Genomic DNA, 15,295 nt, shown 5'->3' with positions numbered 1-15,295 from the left:
CATATTCACTTCCCCCGGCACATAGAATCATAGAATCTCAGGGTTGGAAGGGACCTCAGGAGGTATCTAGTCCAACTCCCTGCTCAAAGCAGGACCAATCCTCAACTAAATCATCCCAGCCAGGGCTTTGTCAAGCCGGGCCTTAAAAACCTCTAAGGAAGGAGATTCCACCACCTCCCTAGGGAACCAGTGCTTCACCACCCTCCTAGTGAAATAGTGTTTCCTAATATCCAGCCTAGATCTCTCCCACTGCAACCTGAGACCATTACTCCTTGTTCTGTCATCTGCCCACACTGAGAACAGCCGAGCTCCATCCTCTTTGGAACCCCCACTTCAGGTAGTTGAAAGCAGCTATCAAATCCCGCCTCACTCTTCTCTTCTGCAGACTAAACAATCCCAGTTCCCTCAGCCTCTCCTTACAGGTCATGTGCTCCAGCCCCCTAATCATTTTTGTTGCCTTCCGCTGGACTCTCTCCAATTTGTCCACATCCCATCTGTAGTGGGGGGCCCAAAACTGGACGCAGTACTCCAGGTGTGGCCTCACCAGTGCTGAATAGAGGGGAATAATCACTTCCCTCGATCTGCTGGCAGTGCTCCTACTAATGCAGCCCAATATGCCCCTAGCCTTCTTGGCAACAAGGACACACTGCTGACTCATATCCAGCTTCTCGTCCACTGTAACCCCCAGGTCCTTTTCTGCAGAACTGCTTCCTAGCCATTTGGTCCCTAGTCTGTAGCAGTGAATGGGATTCCTCCTTCCTAAGTGTAGGACTCTGCACTTGTCCTCGTTGAACCACATCAGATTTCATTTGCCCAATCCTCCAATTTGTCTAGGTCACTCTGGACCCTATCCCTACCCTCCAGCGTATCTACCTCTCCCCCCAGCTTAGTGTCATCCACAAACCTGCTGAGAGTGCATCCATCCCATCATCCAGATCATTAAGGAAGATGTTGAACAAAACCGGCCCCAGGACTGACCCCTGGGGCACTCTGCTTGATAGCGGCTGCCAACTAGACATTGAGCTGTTGATCACTACCCGTTGAGACCGACAATCTAGCCATCTTTCTATCCATCTTATAGTCCATTCATCCAATCCATACTTTTTTAACTTGCTGGCAAGAATACTGTGGGAGACCGTATCAAAAGCTTTGCTAATGTTAAGATATATCATATCCATCGCTTTCCCCATCTCCACAGAGTCAGTTATCTCATCGTAGAAGGCAATCAGGTTGGTCAGGCATGACTTGCCCTTGGTGAATCCATGTTGACTGTTCCTGATCACCTTCCTCTCCTCCAAGTGCTTAAACATTGATTTCTTGAGGACCTGCTCCATGATTTTTCCAGGGACTGAGGTGAGGCTGACTGGTCTGTAGTTTCCCAGATTCTCCTTCTTCCCTTTTTTAAAGATGGGCACTACAGTAGCCTTTTCCCAATAGTCCAGGACCTCCTCCAGTCAACACAAGTTTTCAAAGATAATGGCCAATGACTCTGCAATCACATCCGCCAACTCCCTCAGCACCCTCGGATGCAGTGCATCTGGCCCCATGGACTTGTTCATGTCCAGCTTTTCTAAATAGTCCTTAACCACTCCTTTCACCACAGAGGGCTGGTCACCTCCTCCCCATGCTGTGCTGCCCAGTGCAGCAGTCTGGGAGCTGACCTTGTTTGTGAAGACAGAGGCAAAGAAAGCATTGAGTTCATTAGCTTTTTCCACACCCTTTGTCACTAGGTTGCCTCCCCCATTCAGTAAGGGGCCCACACTTTCCCTGACCACCTTCTTGTTGCTAACATACCTGTAGAAACTGTTCTTGTTACCCTTCAAATCTCTTGCTAGCTGCAATTCCAAGTGTGATTTGGCCTTCCTGATTTCACTCCTGCATGCCTGAGCAATATTTTTATACTCCTCCCTGGTCATTTGTCCAAGCTTCCACTTCTTGTAAGCTTCTTTTTTGTGTTTAAGATCAGCAAGGATTTCACTGTTAAGCCAAGCTGGTCACCTGCCATAGTTACTGTTCTTTCTATACATTGGGATGTTTTTTTCCTGCAACCTCAATAAGGACTCTTTAAAATACAGCCAGCTCTCCTGGACTCCTTTCCCCCTCATGTTATTCTCCCAGGGGATCTTGCCCATCAGTTCCCTGAGGTAGTCAAAGTCTGCTTTTCCGAAGGCCAGAGGCCATACCACTAGATAGTCAGGCTTGTGCTGAAGGGCTCGGCCTTCTGATGGCAAGAGTCCGCCTGTGCTGTTAGGAGTTGATGGCTCCGGCAAGGTGATTTTTCTGGAGATTTGTAGTGCGAGCTCAGGTTTGCTCTTCGAGCGCGGTAGCTCGGAGCTTACCGGGAGCTTGCTGCGTTTCCCAGAATGAGCTTCATTTCCAAAGACTAAAGCGCCGTCGTTGGAATCCATCAATTAACTTGCTAGAGCTGAACGTGGCCCTGAACGTGTTCGCGCCCTGGGCAGAGGGGAGCCCTGCTGGCGTGTCATTGCCCCCCAAGTTACAGGCCAATAACGTGTCCCTCCCCGATGCCACTGAGTCTATAAGACAAGGCAAGGCTGCCCCAACCCCTGAGCCAATGCCCGGGGAGCTGCTTTGCCAAATCTAACCTACGGGAACAACGTCACCAACTGTGCGACGTACAATCCCTCCCCCAGGAAATTCAGAAATGATCCAAACTGTGCTGCAAACAGCATAACTTCAACACCTCGCACAGATACAATGTCATAATTTGGGTGTCACTGGGATTGCTTAGTGTAAACCTACTTATCTGGTGCTTAAACAATACCGAGCCTAAACAATGCTGATAACGTCATTACAGAGTCTAGACTAACTATTAAACAGCGAATGGGGGAACACCCCTCCCGCCCACAAGGCCCTGCCAATATATCCTAGGGAGAAGTGCCTCCCCAGCTCCCAATCTGTTGATTATGTTAACCATGGAACGGGGGCAAGAACCATATATCGTCTAACCCCATTTTTTACTCTGATGCTTAAGTAGCTGCCCTGTTAAATCCTAGAGTTGGGAGTGAGTTCAGAGAAAAGCACGGAAAACGAGCTGTCGGCTGAAGGGTCTGATTTGTGGGGAGAGGTTAAAAGGGCTGTTTTGGGTGGCGTTGGCCCAAACCTTGTCCTAGCCCAGCCATAAACCTGCCCCAGGTCGTGCTTGGCTAAGCGGGGAACATAACTTGTACATATTGGAAGGGGGCAATTTCCCAGGCGGGAGAGGAATTGATTTAATCATTGTTTGGAGGGTACACAGGGGACAGAGCTTTTCTGTGTGTTGGTACAGCACCTAGCGCAACTGGAGCCAGTGACTCTTGGGAGCAGGATGGAATTGGGACAACAAAGGCTGGGCTTCAGGAACACCGCCGGGCAGTTTCATAATAGTTGCACAATAGTCTCATAAGAACGGCCAGACTGAGTCAGCCCAAATGTCCATCTAGCCCAGTATCCCATCCTCCGACAGTGGCCAATGCCAGGTGCCCCAGAGGGAATGAACAGAACAGGGAATCATCAAGTGATCCATCCCATCGCCCATTCCCAGCTTCTGGCAAACAGAGGCTAGAGACACCATCCCTGCCCAGCCTGGCTAATAGCCACTGATGGACCTAACCTCCAGGAACTGATCTAGTTCTTTTTTGAACCTTGTTATAGTCCCAAGGGAGTAGGAGTCTAGGCCTGGGGTAAAGCCCGAAAGGATAGACTGTGGGGAGCAAGCCTGGGAATGAGCTACCTGGGGCTACTGCACGCACCGCAGGGATGTGAGAGCAGAGCAGGGGGCAGGCTGGGATCGGGGGGACTCTGGGATCTCATGGCCTGATGGGCCCATTGTGTGTGGCATACATGACTTACGCATCGCTAGTAACTAGCAGGAGGAGCCGTGCCCCCCAGCCCAGAGCCGCCCTGTGTGCTTTGCCCCGGGGCCAACTGTGTGCTGTGGGTAGAGAATACAAGGTCATTCCCATGTATCACACCGTGGGGGGTGTGTTTGTGTGTGTGTTAAAGGCATCCCTTACCTGCGTGTGGAGGAGTGTTAATGAAAAGCAGCAGGAACGCCCGGGGCGCTCAGCTCTGCTCAGCCATGGACAAGCTGCCGTTGACTCTGAAACGCACCATTAACGCCGGGGTCCCTTTATACAGGCTCGGCGGGCTGTAGCAGGAGGATGGAGAGCAGGAATCTCTCTTGACTGAGGGGCTTGTGGGCTTTGGGTGGCGATGGCCCAAACCTTGCCCTAGCCCAGCCAGAAACCTGCCCCAGGCCCCGATTTCCCTGCCCTTCACCTGTCTTTTGGGAAGCACCCTCAGGAGCATGTGTGAGGCTGGGGGAAGTGGGTAGAGACTGTCACTCAATGTGACACTGGCCACCCACTGCTCCCTGGCATCCAGGCTGGGGGATGTGGTGTCCAGGTCTCCGTGGCTGAAGCCTCCTGTCCTGTGTGCAACTGCCCAGTTCTGGCATCCCCTTGGGGCAGTCGGAAAGCGTCTCAGTGCCCTCGGGTCGGAAGAGCTGCCGTCTCCATCTCGCCAAGGCACAGCGATTCTCTCTGGGGGAAAGGCCATTGCACAAGGAGCCACACCACAGAATCGGAAGGACCTTGGAGCCCGAGAGCTTTCGTTGTCCTGAGGGTGAGTGGCGTTTTATCTATCCCCTGTTGCGAGGCACCACTGCCCTCTCCTGGTTAGCATGAGAACTGCTCAACTCTGTGTCATTGGCCCTATGTTGGTAACTGCTAGTGGAGAGTCTTCTTTAGGTCAAGTGGCAAAAGGGGCCCATATGTACCCTGGGGATGACAATGCGTCTTTTATCTATTTGGATTGTGAACCCTTCAGAGTAGAGACTCTCTGACTATGAGTGTGTACAGCACCTTGTGCACGGGAGACCTGATCTCAGTTAGGGCCTCTAAGCGAGGAGATCTCAACCTTTTCCACACCGAGATGCCCTTCCCGTGTGCACAGCAGGTAGGGAACCCCTGCTTTAGGCACTGCACTATGTGGGAAGAGGTGGGAAAGCTGGTCAGAAAACAGAATTTCTGTTCATTGGGAAATTCCAACATTTGGCTTTTGTTTTTGTTCCAAATGGGAATGAAAATGCTGAAATTTCTCTTGGCTTGGAGGTTCCAAAAAAATACCACCCTGAAGCATTGACTCGTTTTGTTTCAATCAGGTAAAACCGTTTCTTTGCAATAATGTCAAAGCACGATTTAAGCCCTAATAAACTATTAAAATTATGATTTTAATCTAGTACAAACTTCTAAATGAAATGAATCAAGGTTCTCAGTCAAAATGAAATGTCTTTGCCTTGTTGAAACAAAAGGGGAAAGTTCAAATGATTCGTTGCCACATTGTTTTTGGGAAATATGTCGTTGAAATCAACATGTTTCTGCAGAACGTTTTGTTTGATAGATTCAAAGTGACTGTTGTGATCACCTAGTCTCACCAGCTACGGAACCTGGGCCATTGGACAGCCCTGAATTCATTCCTGCTAGAACCAGAGCAGAGTGTTTAGAAGAACATCCCATCTTGATATAAAAGCTGCCAGCAATGGAGAATCCACCACAACCCTTGGTAAGTTGTTCCAATTACTGTCACTTAAAAATGTTTGCCTTATTTCTGGTCTGAATTTGTCTAGCTTCAGCTTTCAGTGGATCGCATTAGACCAGTGGTTCTCAAACTGTGGGACCCTCTTTGAATGGAGTCGCCAGGGCTGGCTTAGACTTGCTGAGGCTCGGAGCTGAAGCCGAGCCCCACTCTCAGGGCCGACACCAAAGCCCAAGGGCTTCAGCTTTGGCCTCCCTGCTCGGAGCAGTGGGGGCTCGGGCTTGCCTCCCTCCCTCCCCCCGGCGGCGAGACTTGGGTGAGCTCGGGCTTTGGTCCCCCCCTCCTGAGATCATGACGTCATGTTTGTTGTCAGAAGGGGCTTCTGGTGCAATGAGATCCCTCTGCTAGCAGAAATTTCCACCCCATGCAGGGACTTGAGTTGGTCACAGTGTCCACCTCTAAACCTTCTCTTGGATACACCAAATACATTGAGCTTCATGGGTCTCTCAGTATGAGGCAGTTTTCTCAGTTCTCAGAATGTTCCTGTAGCTCTTTTCTGAACCTTCTCCAGTTTGTCAACGACTTTTCTTGATGTGTGGCCATCAGAGCAGGACCCGGTATCCAGTAATGGGTTCACTAATGCCGGATACAGGGGTAATGCCGCCTCCCTGTCGCTGCTTGATATTTTTCTGCTTTCCACATCCCAGGATCGCGTTGTTCTCTTAGATACAGGGTCACACTTGGGAGCTCATGTTCAGTTGGTTTCTACCATGACCCCTAAGTCATTTTCACTGTCCTTGCATTCCAGGATGCAGTCCCTCATCCTGTAACTGTGGCCTACAGTCTTTGTTCCTAGATGTCTGACCTTGCATTTGGCTGTGTTAAAACTCATGTTCAGATGAGACCATCTTACCCAGAGGTCCCAGCTGGTCTATATAACAGTCTCGTCATTCTTTACCACTCCACCAATTTTTGTGTTATCTTCAGATTTTACTGTTTTCTTCCAGGTGATTGATAAAGATAGTGAGTAACATTGGGAACAAGAAGAGATCCCCACTAAGGTCCCCCTAACCCCTCCCCCCCATTGGATAATGATGCTGACTTACAATTTGGTTTTGAGATCTATCAGTTACCCAGTTTTTAATCCGTTTAATGTGGGCTGCAAAGACTTTGCATAGTGCTAATGTCCTGCCACACTAAGACAAATGCCTCCCTGACGTCTGTGTCAACACCGTATTAGAACATATGTTGTTCAAATGAGCCCACCTCATCTGAGGCCCATGGCCTTTCTGTAACTCCTCCAGTCATTCCACCCTCCTGAAACATTGAGATCTCCCCATTTACCTAAAAGGGGGGGCAGAGAGCTTTCTGCTCAGGTTGGCTGTCTGAATTTAGGGTGTGAGATGGGCCAGGTCAAAGGCACCTACTGGGCTTGCTGAATGGACCAGGCAGGCTGCACCAGCTGAGGGTACTTCTCCACTCCTCCTCATGGTGATCAGTGGAGCAGTCACAGTAGAACCCTGCAGTGTGGCAGGATCCACCCGCAGACGGCCAGACACGAGTGTGGACTCCCCCTCTGTGTGTGCCACCTGGGCGTTGCTGCCGCTGAGACGCTCGGCTCCGTCAGAAGCTGATCGAAGAGGTGAGCTGATAGCAGGAGTCACGCCGAGCTGGTTTTGGCTGGGAATTGGTAGGAACATGGGTGGTTTGGATGGCAGTCACCTGAGCCCTGCTGGGAATTGCCTCTCAGCGGCTGAGTTGGTAGGAGCGGTACCGGGCTCCTTTCGGCTGGAAGAAGCTTTGGGGGACTGCTCTCCATGGGGCGCCTCCTCAGCTGAGCCTGTAGGGAGCGTGCAAGGCTGGTCCCAGCTGCAAGTGGCTCTTGTCAGCACTCCCCCTCCTGCAGATCTTGCCAGGTGATTTGCTGTAGGATCCTTCCTGAGCAGCAATCTCTGCCCATGTGTTTCCGGTTTCCACTTGTGGCCCTTACGCGCAGGCCCTGCCAGCGCTCTCTGGCCTGGAAGCATTTCTGCGTAGGCTGCTAGCATCTTTCCTCTGCCACTCTCCCCTGTGGTTCCCCTTTGCAGGGAAACGCTGCAGCTCCCAACCTGGCCCCAGCTTTCCCTCTTGTCCTGGCACTGAGGTGTGGGGGGCACATGGCTGAGGTGCAGAGGGGCTGCAGGGCAGGACTGAGGGGCATGCAACAGAGCTGGGAGGGAGCCTAGGCTGGAATAGTGGGCCAGGAGGCTGCAGGCTGGGACTGAGGGGGGATCAACTCAGCGGTTTGCTTGCAGAGCACCTACTCGTGCTGGGCCGGATCCTGCTTCCAAATACTGCCTGCGGCTCCCTTGGACTCTGTTGCATCTGGGGACAGAACTGACTCCACTGCTGATGCTCTCAGCTCCTCACTTCCACGAGGATCAGATTCCCTGGCTGCCGGGAGCGCATGGCGCCTGCACGGCTAATGGCCTGCACTCCCCCAAGGAAGGTGCCTGCCGCAGGACTGCTAGGAGGAGGAATCGATGCCTGGGGTTTGGTGCAGCGCACAGCAGCTCCCGGATCCTGCTGGGGCCGAGTCAGGAGCACTGGGGAGGGAAACGATCCCCATCTTGGGACCCCCACCCCACACCTGCACGTCCTTGGGACAAACAGCTGGCTACAGAGCTCTCTCGTGGGATTCTGCTCCATGCCTACCTAACATTACTGATGCCACCTTGTGGAGACAGGCAGAACTGGCAGGGGAAAGATCTGCCTTGTTGCCAAGAGGTTGCTTTTATCATTTACTTTGAAGATGCTTTTTCCAGGAGGTCACTCTAATATTAAGGGGCGGTAAAGTGGAGCTTCTTGAGAATGTTTTGCCTGAAGGTGAAAAGTCCCTGACCTTAGGATCTTCGCTTACTTGGGGAGTTTCTTTGGGTGTTTCATGAACCCTTTAGAACGGATTTAAAATTGTGTGTGTGTCTGTCTGTCATTCACTCGGAGCCCAAATCGCTTGTACCATCTTCAAAGCGCTGTACAGACATTACTATATGTGCAGGGGAGTTTTCTTGCACGCATAAGCTCAGATCGCCATGTGTGTGCACCCACATGGGAGATTCCGCACGTGGAGGAGACTGTTATAAACCTGTATGTGTCTACACTGCTGTGCGTACATGGGCGATTACCTGTTCCTATGCACAGATGTTGTTTCTGATGATAGTCTCAGGTTGTGGAAGGCCTGGCTTCACACACACACACGTCACACACCTCTGCGTGGCAGCTGCCCGCTGAGCAGAGCAAGGAATCCCTTTTGGGATCTAAATCTTGGGCTGCCACAGCGCTACCTCAGCAATTGCTGCTTGGTACAGCAAACACCTGGGAAGGATGGAATTGGCACTGGCAGGAGATGAACCATGAGTCTAGCAGAGAAACAGTGGCTCCACAGAACACCAGACTAACGCCTCTGGCTGCCGGACAGCAGCTGTGGGGTCTTGGACACACAATGATGGTTGTGATGGCTCACGATGACCCAGGAACCCCGACTGTGACGCTGGAGATGCTGCAGCCTCCTAGCTTGTCCAATATAGGCTGGGCTGCCGCCTTTGTGGGGCAGTGGCTCCTCGCTCCACTGGAACGTGTGTCTAGGTGGCTCGCAGCAGGCGGACACACTACACGCTTTGTGAAGTGGTTGGAGCTGGGGTGTTTCACTCTTGCTACGGGAGCCAGAAGAGTCAGGCCCAGAGACACCAGAACCCAAGGGTGAGTCGGAGTCGGTGAGACCCACACTGGTCTGCAGATGCCAGTAGGAAAGAGAAGCCAAGGGCACAAGGGACTCCAGGGCTCAAAGGCTCCAGGAGCCCTTGGCCTGCAGATGCCAGGAGCTGAGGGCAGAAGGAGGTGCCAACCCCAGGGCACTGGGACCTGAGGGTGCTCAAGTGTCTCCTGCTCTGGGTGTACAGCCCCTGGCACAGCTGGGCTCTCAGCACTACTGCAACATTAGTGTGAATATAACAGCATATACCCGGGGTTGGCTGTGCCCGGGGGGATCACAATGGGGGGGTCTATTGGCACAGGAGTGTGTCCACACCCTGTCTGGGTGTGTGCGTGCCCGCTCAGCAGATGGGTGCCAGCTGTGCGCGCCTGTCAGGGCCAGGAGGCCTAGGGCTAGCCAGCCCGGATGGATTAGCCTTGCCATATGTAGGGCTTAAAAAGAAGCTCAGCAGGTAGGAGCTGGCTGGGGAGGAGAGCAGCCCCGCTGGGTTGTGGCTGGTGAGCAGAGCTGTGAGGAGTGGAGCTAACTCTTGGGGTGGGCCCTGGAACAATGGGGCAGGCACTGGGCCGGGGCTGGGGCTGGGGTGGTCGGTCCTGGAGCCAGGCGCTGGTGGGCTGAGGGTGGCGATGGTCGGTCCAGGGGCCAGGTGCCAGTCGGTTCTGTGACCCGTGGGGCGGGGGGAAATTGGTCCTGGGGCCAGATGCAGGTCGGTTCTAGGACTGGTGGGGCAGGGGGGAAAGTTGGTCCTGGGGCCAGATGCAGGTCGGTTCTGGGACTGGTGGGACAGGGGGGGAAGTCGGTCCTGGGGCCAGGTGCTGGTCGGATCTGGGACCGGTGGGGCGGGGGGAAGTCGGTCCTGGGGCCAGGTGCTGGTCGGTTCTGGGACCGGTGGGGTGGGGGGAAGTTGGTCCTGGGGCCAGGTGCTGGTCGGTTCTGGGGCCGGGGGGAAGTTGGTCCTGGGGCCAGGCACTGAGGGGAAGGGCGGTCCTGGGGCCACTGTTCCACAAGAGGAATGAGGAGTGGGCGCAGCTGGGAGTCCCTTGGCAAAGGTTGCCAGAGTCCGCTGGGTGGGCAGGCAGTGGAAGCTGCTGGGGAAAAGGGCCTGCCAGAGGAAGCTGTAGGAGGCCGTGCTCAGTGTGTGAAGTGGGGCAGAGCCCTGCAGGAGGCCCTGATGCAGGAAGATGTGGGACAGGGAGAACCCCCGGGGAGCCCAGCCCAGCCGGGGCCAGTGGGACTGGTTTGTAGCTCTGCCTTTTTGGAAAACAAAACTCCCTGGAGATTCTAGGTGTGGCCCTGGGGCCTTCATGGGCTGGGGATCAACCAGGGCCATGCACCCGGCCCGGGGATCTGCCAGGCGTCTTGACCCAGCAGCCTCGCCTGCCGGCCCTTCCTCTCTCAGGGGACAGTGCTGTGAGCTCTGGGCTTTGTGCTGCCCTTTCCTTGTCCCCGGGATGGGGCAGGACTGGCTCCTCCCTCCCTGAACACGGAGCCATAGCCGCTCGCTGTAATGAGCTACCGCGGATGCCAGGAGCCGTGAACGTGTGGCAGCCCCGGACGTCAGCGCAGGCTGAATGTGCCCACCTGGCTCCCTGGGTGCTCACTTGGGTCGCTAGCCAGATTGACATCCGTGCTGCTGCCATGGTCTCATTGCTAGGTCAAAGTCAGCTCATGTGTGTCTACCCGTGCTGCAGTCACATCTCCTACTGCAGTGTAGACATCCCCCCAAAGGGGGTACTATGGCTTGGGATGGGGGAATCCTTGATCCCCAGTTGTGCCCATCCAGCCTACAGCAGCTTTGGCACATGGGGTGGCTCTGATTCCTGCATCCCTGCCCACGAGGAAAGGCCTCCTGAGCCACGAGATCAGGAACCAGTCGGACAGCAAGAGGTGACCCGATCCTGGACCCGGAGTACCTACGTGGGGAGGAGAATGCTGATTGCCCAGGGCTCTTTAACCTGGCAGAGGCAGAACAGGATCCAGGGGGTGGAAGATGAAAGGCCAGACTAGAAATAAGGCCCATGTTTTTCACGAGGGTGGAGAATTAACCCTGGGACAGCCGGTTCCTAGGGAATCGCTGGGTTGAGCTGTGATCTGTGCTACGCAGAAGGTTGGACTAGCGGCTGCAATGGTCTCTCCTGGCCTTAATATCTATAAAGAGGAAGTTCCCAGCAGGTGCAATGAGGTCTTGGAGAGTGGAATTTTGCCCTTTGACTGCAGGGGCGTCAGCCCCCCTGACCTCCGTGACGCCCCTTTTACACCAGCTGAGAAGCCGTGAAATGAGCTGTGCGCCAGAGGCTGAGTGTTTTGACTCCCCTGGTTCGCTAAAGGCGGCCTGCAGAGGAACAGCAATAACTGGACTCAGGCCTTTGCGGGTTTCTTTCAGGCGGACAAAGAAATCCCCAGTGGGTTGGTTTCTTGCTTTAGAAAAAGGCCAAGTTGTGCATATACTGATTCCAAGAGGTGCCTGCAGGGATTGTTAGTCGTATTACTGCAGAAACTAGGAGACCCAGTCCCAGGCCAGGGCCCCAGCGCACTAGGTGCTGCACAAACACAGGACAAAAAGAGCTCACAAATGTGAGACAAGGCATGACAGATGGATACAGACAGGGTTGGGGGGGAGTCCAAAGAAACAATGAGACAATAAACCGACCAGTTCTCCAGCCACCCATAGATCCTTCCAGGGGAGATGAGACCAAACTTCCTAATGTATGCGGGGAGAAGCCCTTTAAGAAACAATCAAACCTCTCAAGCTTCCATAGATCTCCAAATGAGCATAAGTAGCAGCCCCATTTCACAGATGGGGAAACTGAGGCACAGAGGAGGAAAGTGACTTGCCCTGGTCACCCAGCAGGGTTAGGTATAGAACCCAGGTGTCCTGGTACCTAGCTGTACCCCCTAAACCACACTGCTCTCATCTTCTCAGTGATAAACGGCAGGCAAGATGTGGCGGCAGTTTTCTGTGCCTATTAGTGACGGTGGGAGCTGGACCCCCCGTGCGGGATAAATGCAGCTCCTGCGTCATGCTGAGCGGTTGGGAGAGTGCGGCTGCCTCTGGCTTATCCCCCACTGAAACTATTTTACAGCTGTGAGTGGCACTTCAACCTGCATGTCAAGAGCGGGGGCACCCAGAGCTGGCTGAGTCCTGCTATCCTAGCCTGTTAGCTCGCTGCTGACCCTGACCCCGCACCGCCTGTCATAAATCTCCCCTGGTCAGTGCAGCCTGCTCCCATCTCTCCGCTGCCGGCTGCGTGTCTGCCCTGGGATCTGATCTATGCATGGGGGGGGATGGGTTCCAATGCTGCTGCTCTGGCTGTGCTCTGGGGAGTCTGCCAAGATGCAATGAAGGGCTGGGCAGAGTTTCCCATTCTCTTATAGCAGGATCTGAACACGGGGCCTGATTCGGCTTCTGTTCAAGGCAAAGGAAGTTTGGCCATTGACTTCACCGAGGGCAGGCTTGGGAGAAGGGAGATGGGGTTTGTACCTCTTGGTTGATTTTGGTTTTTAGAGGAGGGAGGGGCTTATTTTACTTCAGAATAGCAGGGAAATCTAATCTTGTCTCCTCTGGCTTTGCTGGAGGTCTCCTAGGGTGACCCAGAGAGATGGTCTGGGGAGCTTTCTTGGCCTGTAACCAAAGAATCAGCACTGCTGACTCTGAACAGAGAAAGCTTTTCTCCCAAGTGTGTCTCCTAGCTTTGAGTGATAGGTTTTAGCACAAACAAAGCTTTTGCTAAGAGTGTGGGTAAAAATCCCTTCCCCACTCAGCAGATCAGATTTCACTGTCAGTCCTGCCAGTTCTTCAGTTGTCCATAAAATCTTCTGGGTAACAGAAGATTAGACAAGACCTGGATTCCTAATGTGACAAGCAAGTGGTGTTGGAGGGGACCCACTTTAAAAATAACTTCACTGATGTAACCACGTGTTTGCTCTCTCTAGCCTGCCTGCACCGCCCCAGCGATGGGAGAGGGAGCTGGAGTCCATTCTGCCCGGCTACAGCCTCGTGAGCGCCGCACTGCTGAGGTGTGACAGGGAAAAAGAGCTTGTCCAGATTAGACTAGGTGGAGATTTGCAGATCCAGCCATTTGGAAATGGCCTTTACCGACAGGTAAACTGAGCAAATACTGTACGACCTGGGCTGGTGGCCAGCCGCTGTGTCAGTTTGACAGCAGAGTGACTGGGGGCATGTGCACTTTGTGAGGAAGTTAACCAAGGATCCTTTAACCCTTCACATTCCTGCTCCCAGAGCTTTTTAGGGCAGCCTCTTCCAAGAAGTCACTTTGGCTGAGGAGATGGTTTTGGGGAAGCGTGGGCCTAGGAGCTAAATTCCACATGCTTTCTAGTCCTGTTTTAGCTGGAGATTCCCCGCAGGAGAAGAGTCAGGCAGAGAGACATTGCAGTATGAGAAGAAGGAGGGATGTGCGTTTGTGTTAGGGCAGGGAGAGGTGTGTGATGAACGTAAGTGTGTGTACGTAGAGGGGAGGGTGTGTGGGAGAGAGACAGGTGGAATGGTTGTGGGGCATGTGGGGGTGGCCAATGTGTTGGGGTTGTGTTGTGTGTGGCAGAGAGAATGTGTGGTGTGGCGGGGTGGGGGTGTGTGGAGAAGCTCCTTCACTCTGTCACTCAGGCTTCAGGCTGACAGGAGCTGGCTTTCCAGTGCTGCCCGATAGCACTGATTGCTGATTTGAGGAAACAAAATAGCAATTGTAATTATGGGCTTTGATAAGATAAAGGAGGCAGAGGAGGAGAGAGAGCAGGCGAGAAGGGGGGAGGGAGCGGGGCAGCCAGTGAATTAGCAGCTGTCACTCACTGCAGGGCAGGCGGGGAAGGAGCAGGCAGCAAGGGGATTAACATTTTTGGCCAGGTAATTTCTCTGCCTCCTCATGCAGACCAGCAGAGTTTGGGGCAGCGCGTCATTATCAGAGTCACAGTTCTCTCTCCCTCTCATGCCCTTTGTCCCTTACTCGACAGATGTGAAGAGCCCAGTGACCTTATCTGTGATGGGCAAAAGGACACACACCCAGTGAACAGACAGCAGTGTGGCCTCACCTGTCTCTTCCTCCCTATCCTCTCCCTGCTCGGATGTGCTCACGACAGGTGAGCGGCCTAGAGTTTTTCAGTGTAACACAAAGGATCGATTTTGCCACCTGGTGTTTTCTTTAAATGCCCGTTACATGGGTTCCCCGCACCAAACATGCCTCCTTTCCTGCAGCCTTCTCCTCCTGCTGGCTGGAATGCTCTCTGCTGCCTCCGATTATCCAGGGGATCTCGATGCTGGGGCAGTACCTGAGGCTCACATGGACATAGGGTGACCAGATGTCCTGATTTTATAGGGACAGTCCTGATTTTTGGGTCTTTTTCTTATATAGGCTCCTATTACCCTCCACCCCCTGTCCCAATTTTTCACACTTGCTGTCTGGTCACCCTACATGGAGAGCTGCTCAGCTGTGACCCAAGTGTCCTAGAAAAGGCTCCCAGGGTATTACTCAAGGTTACTATGGAGCAGAGGTTCTCAACCTGCAGCCTGTGGGCCACTTGCAGCCCAATGAGCACACAGCTGCTGCCCATGTGACATCCTCTGGGCCTTACAGGTACTATTGAATGTGGCCCACAATGGTAAATACGTTGAGAACCACTGCCCTGGGGCTTTGTCTACAGCCAAAGAGAATGAAAGCGATTTGGGTTGGGGATGTTATGATTTAGAGAAATAGGTTTGTACCTCTCTCACTGGAGAAACATTTCTGTGTAATGAGTGACTCTGGGAAGCTGGAATTCTGGGATCAGGGCACATACAGCAGTCCAGATTCAGAGGGGGCAAAGTCTGTTAGATTTACTGGAGAGAATCTATCCAATCCATGCAAGGCGTGGGTTGGCCAAATCAGGCCACTCGCTGTGTGTTGGGCTAACACCTTTTCCCCTCTTCAAATGGGATTCCTGTCTCTGCCTACACTGTCATTTCACAGAGTGTCTGTTCCCTTCCCCACCCTTCTCTGGCTCTGTCCTGGTCTCCGG

General features: G+C 53.3%; 1 protein-coding gene across 5 annotated transcripts in view; it reads left to right on the top strand.

The window, feature by feature from the left end:
• FGF8 (fibroblast growth factor 8) overlaps positions 1-15,295 on the top strand; it is a 37,699-nt gene that overhangs the window by 3,467 nt on the left and 18,937 nt on the right. For 2 of the 5 annotated variants that reach the window (XM_050958246.1, XM_050958237.1), the window contains exons 2-5: positions 4,387-4,626; positions 5,404-5,565; positions 13,223-13,391; positions 14,255-14,380. The gene's annotated coding sequence lies outside the window, so the exon portion shown is untranslated. Of the gene's footprint in view, positions 1-4,386; positions 4,627-5,386; positions 5,566-13,222; positions 13,392-14,254; positions 14,381-15,295 lie in introns of all 5 variants that reach the window. The other 3 variants (XM_050958240.1, XM_050958239.1, XM_050958238.1) reach the window with 3 other exon arrangements.

Source organism: Gopherus flavomarginatus, chromosome 6 (assembly GCF_025201925.1).
Source record: "Gopherus flavomarginatus isolate rGopFla2 chromosome 6, rGopFla2.mat.asm, whole genome shotgun sequence".
Taxonomy (NCBI): Eukaryota; Metazoa; Chordata; order Testudines; family Testudinidae; genus Gopherus; species Gopherus flavomarginatus.
The sequence above is the reverse complement of the archived record's forward strand: the minus strand, read 5'-3'. Positions and strand labels throughout refer to the sequence as shown.